Here is a 19458-nt window from a genome sequence, read left to right on the forward strand (position 1 = left end):
ATCATGTCTTTTGTCGAAGTGCTGATTTTGTATTGGGTCGGCAAATCCTACTCGATTGTTGTTGTCGAATTGCCATCTTTCAACTCATGGTTCGCCTTCGTACCGCGATGAGTAGTCTCTCTCGTACCACTCCGTGCGATCCCTTCGTTACTCATCTAGTTGGAATCACTCCTTACGCCGGAATCTTTTGTCTTGCCGAAACCGGTCCTCTTGTCGAAATCAATCTTCTCTTGGTGGCTTGTCATTCATTGGCTCTATTTGTCTCACAAGAGCCCTCACTTTATTCAAAAGATTGTACTCACATTGATCAATGGTGTGAGCTCTCTAATGGCATAGCACATAGTGCGTACTCATCGTACACTCCAAAATGGAGTGTCCGGGGTTCAAAAATGTAGTGCATTGCACCGCCTACTGGAATTTGGGTTCCTCCTCGTTCGGCAAGGCTCTTTGCAATGACACCATCAACACTCCATTGTTTTCTAGTGCCTTGTCTATAACGGGCATGACCATTTAATATCCCGTGGTGAGAATTTACCATAGTATTCTATACACGTGGATAAGTGTGAGGGTTAAACGAGAGTGTAAAGAAGGGGAGGATTACTTTTAATCCTCGGGATTGAGACAACCCATTAGGTCAAGTGTGAACTTGCCTAGGGGCCTTGGGTATCGCTATAAATAAGAGGCCTAGCTACCCTCATTTGAGGATCTTTTGACTACATTGAGACTCTGCTCGTGTGGTGGGTCAACTCTTGTAGCGAGCGCGCCAGCACCAGGTACGACTCGACGCCACGGCGGTGGTATGGGACGCCGATCGAGGCTCGAGTCCGTCTCGATCCCTTCGCTCAGGGGTGGTCGGGTGGATCGGCACCCTTCTTTCTCTTTCTCCTTTCTATCTATCATTTGTTTATCCTTATCTAAGTACGTAAGCGACAACATCCTTTTTGTGTATTCTGCAAAAAGAAGGGTCATACAAAAGATCAATGTCGAAAGCTCCAACGGAAAGAGCACGACAACAAAGCTAAAGTTGCAGACCATAAAGGTCAGATTCCTAATGTCCTTCAGGTCTAAACACATCATTTAAGTAATTGTCAATGTTCTTTCCCTCACTATGTATTGGGTCCCAATGATTTACTACGTTGAAACGGGTATATCAATGGATCTCCCGTACAATTTTTATTTGATTCGAGAAGCTCACACAATTTTGTGAATGATCGTTTGGTTCAGATATGGGGAATCCAACCCACCGTAAGTGATCACACCTACACGGTGCACTTGGCTGATGGAAGAGTACAATACATCAACGGGGCGATTCATTCATTAGGAATTTCTATTGATACTTATATAGAGGAAGTAGACTTCCATGTAATGAATCTTTGTACCACCGATGTAATACTGGGTTATCCCTGGTTTTATAATAAAAACTCTTCTTTATTTATTGATTGGGTTCGTCATTCCATTTCTTTTGTACTGAACGATTGTACGCATTTTATTTAATGTGTAAAAAAACAATCCCTCTCGATTGTTTCCTCGTGTCCATCAATATCCGAGTTGTCTTGTTCTACATTATTTTATTGTGTACTTGATCCGGACATTCACATTTACAATATCGATAATGTCCCGGTTCAATTAACATATTTTGAACAACAACAACTTGATGAAATCTTAAATGATTTTCATGATGTTTTTCCAAGTGAACTACCTGATGGGTTACCTTCTAAACGTAATATAGACCATCATATAGATATTGTACCTGGTGTTGCACCAATAAGTATACCTCCGTATCGCTTAAGTCGATCCGAAGAAGATGAGGTATCTAAGCAACTCAAGGACTATTTACGAATGGGTTATATACGTTATAGTAAATCTCCATGGGGTGCACCAGTTCTCTTGGTTAAAAAGAAAGAGGGCACATGGCGTATGTGTATTAATTACCGACGCTTGAATAAAGTGACGATCAAGAATTCGTACCCATTGCCCCGGGCTGACGATCTAATTGACCGTCTCCAAGGAGCTCGGTATTTTACGAAACTTGATCTCCGTATTGGCTACCATCAAATATGAATAAGTGAGGGCGATGTTCCTAAAACGGCATTTCGTACGCGCTATGGCCATTACGAGTTTTTGGTTATGCCTTTTGGTTTGACCAATGCTCCAGCTACATTTCAACAAGAAATGAATGACATTTTCCGAGAACAACTTGGAAAATTTGTCGTTATTTTCTTGGATGATATTTTAGTTTATAGCCGTACATTACAAGAACATGCTAGACATGTCCGCTTTGTTTTACAAACATTGCGTGACAAACAATTTTATGCGAAGATCTCAAAATGTGAGTTCTTCAAGAAATCAATTACTTATCTTGGACATCTCATAACCGAACGAGTTGAAATTGATCCTTCTCGCATTGAGAAAATCAAGCTTTGGCCCACTCTTCGGAATATTCCAGAAGTTCGATCATTCCTTGGTTTTGTCGGGTTTTTGCGAAAGTCTCTTCGTAATTACTCCCAATTGACGACGCCGTTTATTGATCTTTTAAAAGGCCAAACGCGTAAGTCTACAAAACCTATTGTGTGGAATGCTACACTAGACCTCGCCTTTAAGGAACTCAAGGACTTGGTTTGCAAGGCTCCTTCACTTCTTTTACCTGATCCTTCAAAACCTTTTGAGGCTGAAACCGATGCAAGCGATTATGCTATAGGTGCTGTCTTGTATCAAGATGGTAAACCAATAGCATTCGAGAGTAAGAAACTTGATTCTGCTCAATGTTGGTATACCATTCAAGAAAAGGAATTATTTGCAGTTATACATGCGCTCAAAACATGGCGCCATTATCTTTATGGAAATCGCTTTGTGGTAACTACGGACCATGAGTCCTTGAAATATTTTTGTGACCAACAAGACCTGAAAGGTCGTAAGGCACGATGGGCTGATCTCATCCAGGACTTTGATTTTTCCATACGATATCGTAAAGGTTCCATGAACACTGTCGCTGATGCACTAAGTCGCATCTGTGAAGTTAACACGCTTAGCTTCACTGAAATATCATCAGATCTTTATGATCACCTTCGAGGAAAGTATCCTGATGACAGTTATTTCGCAAAATATTGGGCAAGAGTTGAGTCTGGAACTGACACCACCACATCCTTGAAGGAATACTTCCACATTGCTAACAGTTTGCTCTACCGTAATGGGAAGGTTTGTGTTCCAGATTTACCCGAGGTCAAAAAGAGGATTCTTTTTGAATGCCATGATGCACCCTCAGCAGGGCACCCTGGATTACATCGTACACTCGTTCTCATCTCCACTCAATTTTATTGGCCTAAGATGCGTCCTGACATACATAGCTATGTGACTAAATGTCACCAGTGTCAGGTTAACAAAGCCGAGCGACTTAAAGCCGCAGGACTTTTACATCCCTTGGACATTCCCAATAATAAGTGGGAAAGTATATCCATGGATTTTATTGTTAGTCTTCCTCGCACCCAAAAAGGTCATGATGCCATATGGGTTGTCGTTGATCGACTAACTAAAATGGCCAGATTTATTGCTACTAAAACCACGGTAACAGCTCCTGAATTGGCTTACCAATTCGTGGATGAATTGTTTCGTTTTTATGGGTTACCGATGGATATCGTGAGTGATCGAGATCCAAAGTTTACTAGTGACTTCTGGACACAAGTCTTTAAGAAGTTAGAAACTACGTTGAGCATGAGCTCCACAGATCATCCTCAATCCGATGGACAGAAAGAACGAGTAAATCAAATTATTGAGGACATGCTTCGAGCATACGTTGGTGCAAAACCAACAAAATGGGAATGTTATCTCCCAATTTTGGAATTTGCTTATAACAGCTCCAAGCATACGTCGACGGTGTCGAATACAAGTGTATAATGGACGTATTCACACTATCCCTTTGTATAGCTCAAGTTTGGACCATTTGTGTAATTAGCATAAATGGTAGTTGCCCTAAGTCGTCACTATATAAAGTGACCTAGTAACCTTTTTGTAAGGTTGGTTGTATTATTCTTTTCTATTGAATAGAAAGTCATTTTGTGCCTCTCTCTCTCTCTCTCTCTCTCTCTGTCTCTGTGCACGATCTTGCAAACTGTCATACGCAGGTATTCAACCCCAATCGAATGCTATTTGATCTTCCGCATTGACGGCCTTTGTCCCCAACATCTGGTATCAGAGCCTGCACAGTATTCGGTCCTTCAACCCGCTGTCGGCCGTCGTCTCAGCCTGCACAGCATTCGGTTTCCTGCGTCATTCGAAGAAGAGGGAAGAAGAAGAAAAAACGAGGCTTGCATCTCATCACGTTAGATCATCTTCGCTTGGAGTAAGCCAGCCGGTTGTACTCTGTTCCTTGTGATCGTAACCGCTCGAGGTGAAATCCCCTTGTGCAACATTGACACGATCGTGCTCCACTCGGTTAAACGGCATCCGAAGAGGTCATCAAACGCTGCTCGCCGCTCATTGTAACCACTCGGTGCAGATCGGTCTCAAGACAACAACCCCAATTCGTGCTTCATTCGGCTGATCGACATTCGGGAGGATCAGTTGGATCCGTCTCTCTCGTCGCTGCAGTCACCCGAAGCAGAATCGGTCCAGACAATCGGTTTCAATAATCGGTATTTGGCATATATATTCGGAAGCGAACCGGGCTCACTCCGACTCGGCAACATTCGGGAAGACCAGTCGGTTCTGTCCCTCAAGTTACCGGAGTCAATTCGAGCAAGTTCAACAATACATATATCTGAAGCCGAACCGACTCGGGTTCAAATCCGACTAGAACGATATCGGGTGAGCCAACCGGCTGCACTCCAACAAGGTTCGTAGTCAACTCCGAACCGAGCTTCGTCAACCGAAACCAAATTTGATGGCATCAACATCCGGCTCGTCAGAAATGAGTCTACGAAAGTTCGATGGATCGAACTTCAACTTCTGGAAAGAGCAAATGCAGGACTATCTCATAGTCAAGGGGCAAATCGATCCCATCGAAAATGAAGAACCTCCAGAAGGATACAAACCAATTGAGTGGCAGAAGCTGGACAGAATCGTCCGCGCCACGATTCGGATGCACCTATCGGAATCGGTATACTTTACGGTGCAATCGTGTACGACAGCATTCGAACTGTGGAAAACACTGTCGGACACTTACGAAAAGAAGGTCGCCGCAACGAAGATGTTTCTGATCCGGCGCCTCTACAACTTGCGGATGAAAGAATCTGATTCGGTTCAAGCACATCTCAATGAGTACGAAAGCATAAGCTCCCAAATCTCATCTCAGGGGACGGCAATCGAGGATGAACTCAGAGCAATGATACTCATGAGCAGCCTTCCCTCATCATGGGAAACTTTCGTCACAACCGTGTGCAACGCGTCAACCACGGCTGTTAAATACTCCGAAGTCACGAGCGCAATCCTGACCGAAGCAGCTCGGAGAAAGTCTTTCGCCAAAGACTCAACAGACGACGCTTACGTAGTACAAGGTTCGACTGACCGATCGAACATACGAGGAAGAGATTCCTCACGGCAGCCGAACAATCAGCGAAGACGGAGCCAGTCACGGGATAATCGAATCTGCAACTATTGCAAGAAACCCGGACACATCAAAGCCGACTGCCGCGCACTCAAGAACAAGAACGACAAGTCTCAGAAATCAGACAAGAAGAGTGGCCGGCATGAGGAGATCAATTACGTCAGCTTCTCAGCTGATGTGCTACCAAACGACCCGAATATACTATCAATCGAAAATCCAGTCGGATCAGAAGTTCTGCTCACGACTGAAGAATCGAGCACATGGCTCTTAGATTCGGGCGCGTCATTTCACGTGACTCCTCATCGATCCCAATTTCAGCAATATACGATCCGTCACTCCGACTCAGTTCGAGTCGGCAACTCGCAACACTGTGACATCATTGGAATCGGCACAGTAGAGCTCAACCTTGCAGGTGGCTCTACACTTGTACTTCACAATGTCCGACATGTACCCGAGCTCTCAAGGCCATTGATCTCAGTCGGACAACTAGATGAAGACGGCATTCGTGCCGGTTTTTCTTCGGGAGGGTGGACACTCCACAGGGGGAACCTCCTGCTTGCTAGAGGACCCAAGATACACTCACTGTATCCATTACATGTTACGCTCAGAGAGGGTAACCTGTTTTTGGTGGATATTCCTGTGTCATCACTATGGCACAGAAGATTAGGACACCTCAGCAAGGCCGGCATTACGCACCTATCTAGAGCCGGATACATCCCTAAACTCTCCTTCTCGGACCCTCAATTCTGCGAACATTGCCAGTATGGCAAACAAGCAGCCGCATCACACCCGACATCAGCACCAAGAGAAACGAGACCTCTCGATTTAGTCCACTCGGACGTCTGTGGCCCAATGCCGCATCAGTCTCTCGGCGGTGCCTCTTACTTCGTCAGTTTTATTGACGATTCGACTCGAAAGGTGTGGGCTTATCCAATTCGCACCAAAGATCGTGTCTTCTCGATCTTCTCCGATTGGCTCGCTATGGTAGAAAATCAAACTGACCGAAAACTGAAATGCCTTCGGACCGACAATGGGGGAGAGTTCAAATCAGAAGAATTCGTCAAATTCTGCCGACAACGCGGCATCCGACGTGAATTTACGGCACCACACAGTCCGGAGCAAAACGGGATTGCAGAACGCATGAATCGGACAATCCAAGAACGGATAGTTTCCATGCTCCAACACTCCGGACTGTCGGATGGCTTCTGGGCAGAGGCTCTACTTACGGCAGTACACATAATCAATATGTCGCCAAGCAGACCTCTAGGACTTCAAATTCCTCAGGAACTATGGATCGGCAGTAAGCCGAATTACGACAAGCTGAGGATCTTCGGATGCGAGGCGTACGCCCTTATTCCGAAAGATGATCGCCGAAAACTTGCACCTCGGTCCAGGAAATGCATTTTCCTTGGATATGGATCAGACGGCGAAATGGGATACCGACTCTGGGACCCCGAACGCAGACAAATCGTTCGAAGTTCGGACGTTGTGTTCAACGAGTCGGCTATGAATCCATCAGTCGAAACACCGATCGAAGTCCGAAGGGTAACATTTTCCGATGTGCCGACCCTTCAAGAAGGCCCCGCTCTTAACACACGGTCAGCTTCACGGGTAGTTGAACCTTACACTACCGACTCGGACAACTCTGACTCAGCACAGCAGAATAATTCGCTTTCGGACCATCCGACCTCGATACCCGATACGACCAGTCCAATCATACCTCGACGATCCGAGAGACTGTCGCAACCTCCGGAGAGGTATTCTCCTGGAATTTTCTTCACCGACGCCGGCGAACCGACGTCTTACGAAGAAGCATCGACATCTGTCGATTCAGCCACCTGGCATCTGGCGATGGAGTCGGAAATGCACTCCATTCGGGCAAACAAGACTTGGGATCTGGTCGAATTACCTAAGAATCGACGTGCTCTTCCTTGCAAGTGGGTTTATCGACGAAAAGAGACGTCTGATTCGACCACCCCAAAGTACAAGGCCAGATTAGTTGCGAAGGGCTTCCGACAAGAATATGGCGTCGACTTCGACGAGATTTTTTCACCAGTGGTGAAAATGACAACCCTTCGTTTTCTACTCGGCGTAGTGGCAGCCGACAACTTGGAGCTGATTCAGCTAGATGTCAAAACAGCCTTCCTCCATGGTGATCTTGAAGAGGAAATTTATATGGAGCAGCCAAAAGGCTTCGTGGCAACTGGCCAAGAACATCTAGTCTGCCGACTCAAGAAGAGTCTATACGGCCTCAAACAGGCACCGCGACAATGGTACAAGAAGTTCGACGACTTCATCCAATCGATCGGCTTCTCAAAAAGCGATGAGGACCATTGTCTTTTTACCAACACAGCTCAAGATGGATCACCCATCTTCCTCATCATTTACGTGGACGACATGCTAATTTCTGGACGCCACGCGGGCGAACTTGCCGATCTCATTCGGCAATTGCGGTTGAAGTTTGCCATGAAGGACCTCGGTCCGGCACGACACATACTTGGCATGAAGATTAGTCGGCATCGCGATAAACGACATCTTTTTTTGTCTTAGACCGACTATATCGGACGTGTCTTGGAACGCTTCAACATGCAATCAGCCAAATCTGCTTCAACCCCGCTCCCCATGAATCTTCGGCTCTCTCAGCGAGACTGCCCGACATCCGGTCCGGAGGGGGAAGATATGAAGTCGGTACCGTATGCACCGGCAGTCGGCTCCCTTATGTACCTGATGGTCGCGACACGGCCTGATATTTCTCATGCCGTAGGAGTCGTTAGCAGATTTATGCACAATCCTGGCCGATCGCATTGGAACGCAGTCAAGCATGTGTTCAAATATCTGGCTGGCACAAAAGACCACGGCATTCTTTTCGGCCCGAACTCAACCTCAGGCGTAGTCGATTACACCGACTCGGACTTCGCCGGCTACATAGACAGTCGGAAATCAACAACTGGATACTGCTTCAAATTCGGCAATGGAGCAATTTCGTGGAAGTCGAAACTTCAGGAGTGCACAGCGACCTCAACGACCGAAGCAGAATATGTAGCTGCGTCCGACGCTGCAAAAGAAGCTTTGTGGCTCGGCCGGCTGGCGCACACGTTTCGACAAGTCGACCATGACTCGGCCCCAGTTGTCTATAGCGACAGTCAAGGTGCTGTTGCCTTGTCGAGAAATCCGGTTCACCACAACGCCTCCAAACATATCGACGTTCGATATCACTTCGTTCGGGACTGCGTCATTTCAGGGAAAATCGGTCTAGAGAAAATATCCACAACCGACAATGTCGCAGATGGAATGACCAAGTGTCTTTCGGCAGACCGCTTTCGGTCCCTTCGGCATCAGATGGGCGTAACGACAAACCAGTCCGGTTAGAGCCGGACACAGCGCAGGATGGTTTCAGACAACCGACATCAGTTCCTTAATGATCGGCTTCAACTCTTCCGACCCGACCAGTCCGGTCTTCTGCCTTCGGACCCTGCCGACTCGAACAAAACTGATATGTCCGAGAACCTAGGTTTATACCTGTAATCTTAGATAACCCATGTATACGCCCATTACGGGGGAGTGTCGAATACAAGTGTATAATGGACGTATTCACACTATCCCTTTGTATAGCTCAAGTTTGGGCCATTTGTGTAATTAGCATAAATGGTAGTTGCCCTAAGTCGTCACTATATAAAGTGACCTAGTAACCTTTTTGTAAGGTTGGTTGTATTATTCTTTTCTATTGAATAGAAAGTCATTTTGTGCCTCTCTCTCTCTCTCTCTCTCTCTCTCTCTCTCTCTCTCTCTCTCTCTCTCTGTGCACGATCTTGCAAACTGTCATACGCAGGTATTCAACCCCAATCGAATGCTATTTGATCTTCCGCATTGACGGCCTTTGTCCCCAACAGACGGGATATAGTCCTTTTATGTTGATGTATGGTTTTCAGCCACGAGCCCCGATTGATGTTAATATACATCATGATGAGTTGCGAAGTACGCAAAACTTTCTTCGGGATATGCAAGATATGTTGCATATTGCACGATATAATATAAAAACAGCTCAAGATAGAGTGCGTTTTTATGCCAATCATCATAGGCAACCTCGTGTATTCAACCCTGGACAGAAGGTATTTTTACGTGTACCTCACAATTCTAAGACATTGTCTACGGGTAAGTGCGCTAAGTTAGCCCCACGGTTTTGTGGACCTTTTACAGTCCTCAAACGCATTTGGTCATCAGCCTATCGTCTCGCTCTTCCCGATGGTGTCGGAATTCATCTAGTCTTTCATGTGAGTCGTCTAAAAGAACTTCTAGGTTCTGGCGACAATACAGTTACAACTGAAACTCTGGTTACTTCTAAAGAATTATCTTCTAAACCACATGTACTAGAAAGAATTCTCGATGTTAAAACAAAAAAATTACGTACTAAAGAAATCCGAGAATTTAAAATATAATGGATGGATAAATCAATAAAAGATGCCACATGGGAACGCAAATATACTCTCAAAACTAATTTCCCTAACTTTCCATTGCAAGAGTGCAATGTTTTAAAGAGGGGGAGTATGTAACGGGCATGACCATTTAATATCCCGTGGTGAGAATTTACCGTAGTATTCTAATACACGTGGATAAGTGTGAGGGTTAAACGAGAGTGTAAAGAAGGGGAGGATTACTTTTAATCCTCGGGATTGAGACAACCCATTAGGTCAAGTGTGAACTTGCCTAGGGGCCTTGGGTATCGCTATAAATAAGAGGCCTAGCTACCCTCATTTGAGGATCTTTTGACTACATCGAGACTCTGCTCGTGTGGTGGGTCAACTCTTGTAGCGAGCGCGCTAGCACCAGGTACGACTCGACGCCACGGCGGTGGTATGGGACGCCGATCGAGGCTCAAGTCCATCTCGATCCCTTCGCTCGGGGGTGGTCGGGTGGATCGGCACCCTTCTTTCTCTTTCTCCTTTCTATCTATCATTTGTTTATCCTTATCTTAAGCTTACTTTAGTACTTAGATCTCTAATATTGTCCATGTCTAATACCTAGTCGATGACTTGTTCAATTGTGTTATCCTTGAAGTCTACCACCGCCAAGGTCGTTCACAATGGTTCTCTTAGGGCGGTCAGGAACATCTCCTTCAAGTCTTCATCTAGTGGTGGTCCCGTCAATTGTTTCCTGAGATTTTGGAATCTGATAACGAGCTGCGACACTGTCTCATACGGCTCTTGGTATGCCACATAGAATTGCCCCATCAATTCTCTTTAGGCTACTCGTCTGTGAAATAACTTAACAAAGTATTCACTCAATCGATTGAAGGAGTTGAATTCTCCTTGATTGTGTTGGGAATACTAGTTAGCTGCCTAGCCCTCTAACGACAAGCGAAATTTAGACGCATTGGCCTTGACTGTAAGAAAATAAAAAAGAGAGAGATAGAAATAAAAGGGGGAGAGAGACAGAGAGAGAAACGCAAAGTTCGGAGATGTTTGAGAAGGAAAAACACTAATTTTGATGTATCTTCTTGATATGGTGTCGGTTTCCTTTGTTCTTTAGCTCATTTCGAAGCCTGCGGATAGAGCTTTCTAAAGAGTATCTGCATGTATCATTTGGTGGTCTTGGTAGAATGTTATGAGTAAAAATTCCATTCGATTGCATGCATCTCATGATCGCTTGCTTTGATTCCTTCTCCAACACAATTACTTGTAAGTGAGCTCTCTCCTATTTCTTGTCATATGGATGATAGTGTTTTCATGAATATGGATGAGTCTCCAAATTCTTCAAAGGATGCGTGCATGGTTGAGTTGGTATCAAGCCCAAGAGGGGATGGTAAAAGAAAACGATGCAATGACATGTCTTATGCTGAGGCAATGCAACAAGATGATATTGAGAAAGATGATAGTCATTGGGAACATTTAAGATGCATGGCAAATATATTAATGGAAGATTGTATAAGGGAGAATGTGAAAGTTGTTGAGGAGTTTGTTGACGATGAAGTGGCTAAGGTAGAAATAGACAATAAGGAGTTTTTGGGCTCATTTGCTAATTTTTTGTGATAAAGGAGGGGTCATATTGTTTTTCACGGGAAAGATACCTTTCCTTTGGAAGGTCAAACAATGGTTACGTGGGATTTTACAAGCTGATTGTGTTCAGGATGTTTATGCTGGTCCTCGTGGATTTTATGAGGTTGTTTTGGTATCACAAGCCTATAAAGAGAAATTACTCAATAAATTGCCAGTTTTTTATGAGAAAAGTTTGGTTCATATTGTTCCGTGGAGACCACTAGTGGAATATCAAGATATATTAAAGCAAGAGTGTCCCGTATGGGTTGAGGTAGAATGCACATATTCGGTGGTTTGGCAAATATTACGGTCAGCGATGGAAAGTTGGGAAAGATCTTGGTGCCTCCTAGTGCTAATGCTCAAAATCAATATCGGATGTGTATTCTTTGGAATACTGCTATAAAGAGGCCAAGTTGTTTATAGATTGCATGCTCTTGTATGCCGCCTATGTATTTTCGGCTTAAATGGGGTACATTTGCAGGACATTGTTTCCACTATGGTGTGTTGGGGCATTTTATGGCTGAATGTCCTCAAAAAAGAAATAATGTAGTGGAAGTGGTACATGAAGAGCCTAGAACTCATGATCAGATTCAAGCTTTGACAATTTCATAGCAAACAAAGGAACCAGAAATTGTGAATGAGAAGGATGGAAAGACTCTAGAGGATGAAGGACAATAGTCAATAGTTTCTGGAAAGATGAAGAAGTCTAATAAAAATGTTGGGCATAATGTATCTATGGAGAAGGTCACACCGACACATCCCATGCAGAATAAACCATGGGCTCGTCAAGAGGACTATCCAAGGAAATTATCTTTTGATAATAAAGGTAATTTGTATGTTCCTTGGAATAAATGGAAATCGGTGCCTCGTTCATATGAGGAGCCATCAGGGTCTGGAGTTTTGCATTCCCATAGTAATTCATATGCAATCTTAGGGGATTTATTTCAAGATATGGCAGAAACATTACCAGTGAAGGAGAAGGAGATTTCTCGAATAAAAGGAAAAAATAAAGTATGAAGATCACCACATGGAATGTGAGGGGATTGTGTTCTATATTTAGAATGCATGAGGTTTGGAGAATTGTGTTAAGTGAGCAATGGGATGTTTTATGTGCAGTAGAGCATAAAGATCATCATAATGCTGGTTTAATTAGTTATTCTAAGGGTTATACATTATGTTATGCTGGCAAGGTTCATGGGGATTATTCTGGTATTGTCATGTTTATAAGAGACAAATTTCACCCAAAAGTAATTGTTTCAGATGAATTTGGAAGATTTATTGTGGTAGAGATATGTTATGAAGGGAAAGCTCTTTGGTTAGTTGGTGTGTATGCATCAAATGCTTCACATGAACGAAAGTTGTTATGGAGATCTCTAAACTTGGTGCTTGATAATGGTAGACCGGGTTTATCAATGGGAGATTTTAATGTTTGTTGTGAGACAGATCAATCAACATCTATCCACTCTATTATGGATGGACCAGAGGCTCAAGAATGGGGAGATTTTGAGACTGAAGTCATGTTAAGGGATGTATGGAAATGGATCAAGGGAGATGAACCTGGTTATAATTTTCAATCGGCTCAATATAAGGATCTTGGAGTAGGTTGAATCGAATGTATGTAATGGATACCGAAGGTTTTTTACCAGAGATTTTGGATATTTTAGTGTCTTATGGGTCAATTATATCATATCATTTCCCGTTAATTTTTGAGTTCAATCACCACTCAATTAGAGGTTTTCATGAGTTTTTAGGAAAACCACCATTGATTTTTAATTCATCATTTTTGGATCATGAGGTCTTCCATGCCTATATGTGTCAATTGATTGATGCATTTGCCTATCGTGTTCAATTTGATGGGTATGAAGCGTAGGAAGTATTTGTTGCAAATGTTCAGAGGTTAACTAGATATTATGGAATTCACCATGCTTTTAAAAGGAGAAAGAAATTAAGTCTCCTAGTCAATTTGCTTGATAAATGCAACTCATTGTTAACTTATTGGCCAACGGATGTAGAGTTGATGGGATATCAAGAGGTATTAATTTCTGTGATGCATGACCTAATGGCAAAAAATTATCAACATGTTAGACTACATCGTCTAAGACAAGAAGTGGATGATGCTAATTGTCAATCACATAAGTTTCTTCATGACCTTCATGAATCACATGCACGATATAATGTGGTAAGGTTAGAGGAAAATGGTATCATGTGTTATGATCCTCAAGAAATTGTGAAGAAATGCATAGAATATTATACACAATTGTTGGATGTACAAGTGTGTATTGATGATAATGTTAAAAAGGATAGAGATGTATTTTTTAATGGAGTGAAAAATCATGTATCACATGATGTGGCACAATCATTAGATGCTAATATTTCAGAGGATGAGGTGGAACATGTCATGTCACATCTTGCTAATGATAAGAGTCTTGGGTGGGATGGATTAACACATGAACTCTTTAAGAAATATGTGATTAAGTTAAAGGGGCCTTTTACGATTTTATTTCAAAAGGTGTGCCTCATTCTTGGAAGATTGGTTTGATCAAGCTTTTGCTAAAGGTGCCTTCTCCATCTTCCTTTGCTCAATGGAGGCCTATTTCATTGATGGGGGGAATGTACAAGATTTTTGCAAAAGTGATGGCCAATAGGTTGCATAAGGTTTTACCTTCTATTATTCATAATGCTCAATATGGGTTTTTCGCAAAAAGAGACATTTTACATAATATTTTAAATGTTCAAATGGCAATTGACTATGCAAAGGAGTCTGAACAAGAATTAGTGTTGCGACAATTGGATATCGAGAAAGCCTATGATAATGTGGATTGGTCATTTATAAATCAATTGATGTCTCATATGGGTTTTGGTGATCGTATGTCTAAGTTGATATACACATTAGGGGAGGGTTTGGATTCACATGTGATGTTTAATGGAGGAGTAACACAACCGATTTCTATTCGGAGGTCAGTTAGACAAGGATGCCCAGTAAGTCCTTTACTATTCACTATTGTGACACATCCTATTCTTGTTAAGTTACACAATATGGCTATGGAGGAAGAATTGCTTGGACTAAGGTTGCCATCAAGGAAGCCATGTATTGTTCAAGCTCTCGCAGATGACCATATTATGTTTTTGGCACCTAATCGGGAAAATATTAGTAAGACAAGAGATGTGTGGGAATTGTTCAATTGGGGTGGAAGTTTCTTATGTGAAACTTATTGAGTGGGTATCCAAAAGGTTGGAGGATAAGTTTATGTATTGGAGGTCTCAATTTTGGCCTTTTCATGTACGACTTAAGGTGGTCCAATCGATTATGGTCTCTATGGTATCTTATTATCTTCCTTTGCTCCCATGGTCAAAGAAAGCTCTTGAAATGTTGTCACACTCGATGCGAATGTTGTTATGGAAAAGAAAACGGAAAAGTGCCTTGTCATGGTTGGCATGGGACCATGTTTGTGTTGGGAGACAGGTCCCTCCGGATGGGAAGGGAGAAGAACAGTGCTGATGAACAAATTCGGCCGAGGCCGATAGACCGAGGCCGAAACCGTATGAGGAGTACCCGGCTACGGAGAGCCGGATGACGCAGACCCGGTGAGAACCGGATGAGGAGTACCCGGCTACGGAGAACCGGATGGTGCAGACCCGGTGAAGACCGGATGAGGAGTACCCGGCTACGGAGAGCCGGGTGGCGCAGACCCGGTGAGAACCGGATGAGAAGTACCCGGCTACGAAGAGCCGGATGGTGCAGACCCGGTGAGAACCGGATGAAGAGACATATTCGTAAATATGTTTCTGAGAGTCCATCGAGGCTATATTTGTAAATAGCCGAAAAGTCATATTAGTATAAATATGACTTAGGGCAAACTTTTAGTTATTGTTGTTGTCATTCCTGTTTTGCACGAGATTAGAGCGCGTAATAGTGTACAGAGAAAGAGAGAGAGAAAGAGGTCGTTGCCTCTGTTGTAACCGCCACCTGTGGCGAAGATCGTGAGCACGAGGTCGTTGCCTCCGTGAACTCACTGTTTGTACATTCCAACATAGTGATAGTTTGCAGCTTGTGGGCTGCCGTGGTTTTTCCCTTAGTTTGGGTTTTCCACGTAAACATCCTGTGTACCTTTTCTCTCCTTTGTGTCGTGAATTTACTCCCCGTTTTCTGTGTATGATCCTAAGCTCGGTTGTGGCCGAGCGTTGCGTATAGGGAGTGTTCAGTTCTCGTCAGTTTGTACTCCGAAGCGTCTTGGTGGGGCATCAATATTGAATCTATATGAGCATATGGTGGCTCGTCAATTTACTTTCATTCAATTCATGTTTGAAGGTGTACAACCTTGGACAGAAATGGTGGCATACTTTATAGAGAAGAACAGAATAAAGCTTGGAAACATGAAGGTTGAAGCGAATTGGGGGAATGTAATTAATTCTGACAGGGATGTCAAATGTACAGGGTCTATGATAGTTAATCATTTGTTGACATCTTGGCAAAGTATGTTGGATTTTTGGGAATGGCATCCCCCACAAAAAAGGGGATGTGCCAATTCATTACAAATGGAGGTTTTGGCAACATCAAGGTTGTTGAGGTGGGAAGGTAAACAAATTCTTAACCTTCAATTTAATCGGATGGCGAGATTGGGTTTGGTAACAGTTAAGGAGAGAGAGAGAGAGAGAGAGAGAGAACAAAACAGTTATATTATTACGCCCTAACTATTAGATCATTGGTGGTGGCTTTATAAGCCCACCACCAATACAATTACGGTTTCCTTCTCATGAAGGAAACCGTATTCCTAAGATTAATAACTATTTATTTATTTATTTTTGCTTATAATTATAATTATTTTCCACACTCCCCCCTAAGCGAAAATTTCTAGAAGTGTAGATTTTCATCTTTGTCTTCGATTACATCAATTAATCCAACTTGCTTGCAACAAATAATGTGCTTAGAATGTTGAAGAGGTTTCGTTAGAAAATCTTCTATGTTTCAATGAGATCGTGAAGAAAATGATGTTTTAAGTCCACATGACGTATATTGTTGCTCATCTTTGGATTGTTGGCTAACTTGATGCAAGATTGATTATCGCAAAACAAAGTCACTATTGGAATAGTAAATAGTTTAAATTCTACAAACATAGCTTTAATCCATATGCCTTCTTTAGCCGCTAAGGCTGTGGCAATATATTCAGCTTGGGTGGATGACAATGCTTCGGTAGTTTATTTCTTTGACTTCCACGAAATTGCAGTGCCAGCTAGTGTGTAAACATAGCCACCTGTTGACTTGCGATCGTCCACATCTCCCCCCAATCAAAGTCCGAGCAACCAATTAGTTGGGTAGCGGGATTTGTCCATCTTTGCACAAGTGTGGTTGACTCATATTGTGTGGCAGAGTAAGTCAACACATAATGTTGAGTATGTTTCAAGTATCGTAGTAATCTTTTGAGAGTGATCCAATGCTTTGGTCCTAGATTAGCAATTAAACGAGAAAGAAAACCGGTAGCAATGCAAATATCGGGACGTGTGCAACTTACTAGATATCTTATACACCCAAGGATTTGTTTATAGGGTACATCCTTCATTTCGGAAATTTCTCGTTCATTTTTGGGAGAATCATTATTTGAAAGTTTACATGGATAGGTAAGACGAGTACTAATAGGCTTACTATGGAGCATATCAAATCTTTGGAGGATAGAATTAATATAATTTGATTGTGATAATGAGATAGTATAATTTGTTCTATTTTGATGCCTTGAAAATGTGTAATAGGGCCTAAATCGGTGATAGGAAAGACATATGCAAGTTCCTTCTTTGCAATAGTTAGATAAGATTTGGATTTAGAGATCAAGGGCAAGTCATCAACATAGACACCTATGATAACAAAATTGGATTTGGCTTTTCTAACATATATATTTGGCTCATTGTTTAGGCGATGATATCCAACTTTTATAAGAAAAGAGTGTAGTTTGTGATACCATATGCGTGGAGATTGCTTAAGGCCGTAAATAGATTTACGAAGTTGACAAACATGTGTTCGATGACTTGGATCTTCAAAAAATTGTGGTTTTTGTAAATAAAGTTCTTCATCTAAATCTCCATGAAGAAAAGCCGTTTGTACATCCAAGTGATGCAATTCTAGATCATGTTGAGCGGCAAGAGCAACGAGCATTCAAAAACTACATATTTTTAGCGTTGACGAAATGTAACTTGAAAATCAATACCTGGTACTTGAGAAAATCCTTGAGCAACAACACGAGCCTTGAAACGAATTGGATTACCTTTATTATCTTGCTTTATGCGTAAGACCCATTTAGAACCAATTATTTGACGATCTTTTGGAGGCTCAACGAGGGTCCATGTACCATTTTTACTTAAAGCCTTCATTTCTTTGTCCATAGCCTTTCTCCATTTGATAGAATCCGATCCGGAAAGTGCATCTTTGGCCGATAGATTTGTGTCATCACTAAGGGTTGGAATATCTTCTTCTTGTATATAAGCTTCATGCTCCAAGTCCACAAAATGTGCTTCCATTTTATCAAGTTGTTCATAAATACTATTTAGAGATCTATACTTTGGAGGTGGGGAGGTTGGTGATGAAGCTTGGAATGAAGGATTAGGAGAGGGAGTGGAGAAGATAACATTATTTGTATTGTTAGAGGGAGTTAAACAATGTGTATTTAAAGGAGTATGAGGAAGAGAATCATCTAGAGATTGGAATGAGGGAAGATGAGAAGAAGAATTAGTTGGTTGAGTAGGATTGACCTTTGCCTTGTGATTAGATGGAAGAGCAACACAAATAATGGAAGTAGAGGATGAGCCAATGTTGGTTCCTTCAATATGAGAGTTATTAATATTAGAGATGGTTGAGGAAGGTGTTGTAAGTGGGTAGGGGTAGGTAATAAAGGAGGTAGATTAGAAGAGAGTGAAGAAGAAACCTTTGTAGAAAGCCCATTTTCTTGAAATATCACATTGCGATTAAAGAATATTCAAGTCACTTTTGTGGATCGTAGAGCTTGTACGCCTTGTATCCCGAAGCTTCTCCATATCTAATGAAAATTGATTTTGTAGCCCTTGGATCTAGCTTACTCCTTTGAACATTTGGCACAAAAGCATAAGCATCACAACAAAAAATACGAAGGTTAGTTAAGTTAGGTTTGTGACCATGCCATAGTTCATAAGGGGTTTGGAGCCCCAAGGATCTATGAAATCCTCAATTTTGAATATAGCAAGCGGTGCCAACCACTTCCTCCCAAAATTGAGGCGATAAGTGAGAAAATTGTAACATACTCCGAGCCATATCAAGAAGTGATCTATTCTTGCTTTCAGATACACCATTTTGTTGTGGTGTTTGTGGTGTTGATATTCTATGATGTATGCCTTCATTTTGATACAAACTTTGAAATTCATGAGACATATACTCACCATCACCTGAATTGGGGTAGAATGATGTGCTTCTAAAATAAGAGATGTAGGAATACATTTTATGGGATATAATCCTCCTTCTCGTTTGCAACAAGTTTTAATAAGCTCTCCATTTGTGGCTTTATGTTTAATAATAACATGGTTAGGATGAAACTCAATGATAATACCATTTGTCATTGCTTGACTAACCGATAGCAAATGTTTGGTGATGCCCAGGACATAGAGAACTTCATTGATTGTGAAATGTCTTCCTCCTGTGACTTCAAAAGTAATATCACCCTTGCCAATAGCTTGTTTAGTCCCATTATTTCCAAATCTTACAATGATAGGGGGTTCAACTTCCTTATAATTACATAACCAATCTTTCCTATTAGTTAAGTGGTTACTGGCACTAGTGTCGAGATACCATATGTCATTTACATTACTTGGATTTGGGGTCGTGGCTGAAAGTGATTCGGCAATGAATGCTTGAAGAACATCGTCATACTT

Source organism: Azolla caroliniana, unplaced genomic scaffold (genome assembly GCF_043228905.1).
Source record: "Azolla caroliniana isolate FFs.n. ecotype wild unplaced genomic scaffold, voAzoCaro1.0.p SCAF_3, whole genome shotgun sequence".
Lineage (NCBI taxonomy): Eukaryota > Viridiplantae > Streptophyta > Polypodiopsida > Salviniales > Salviniaceae > Azolla > Azolla caroliniana.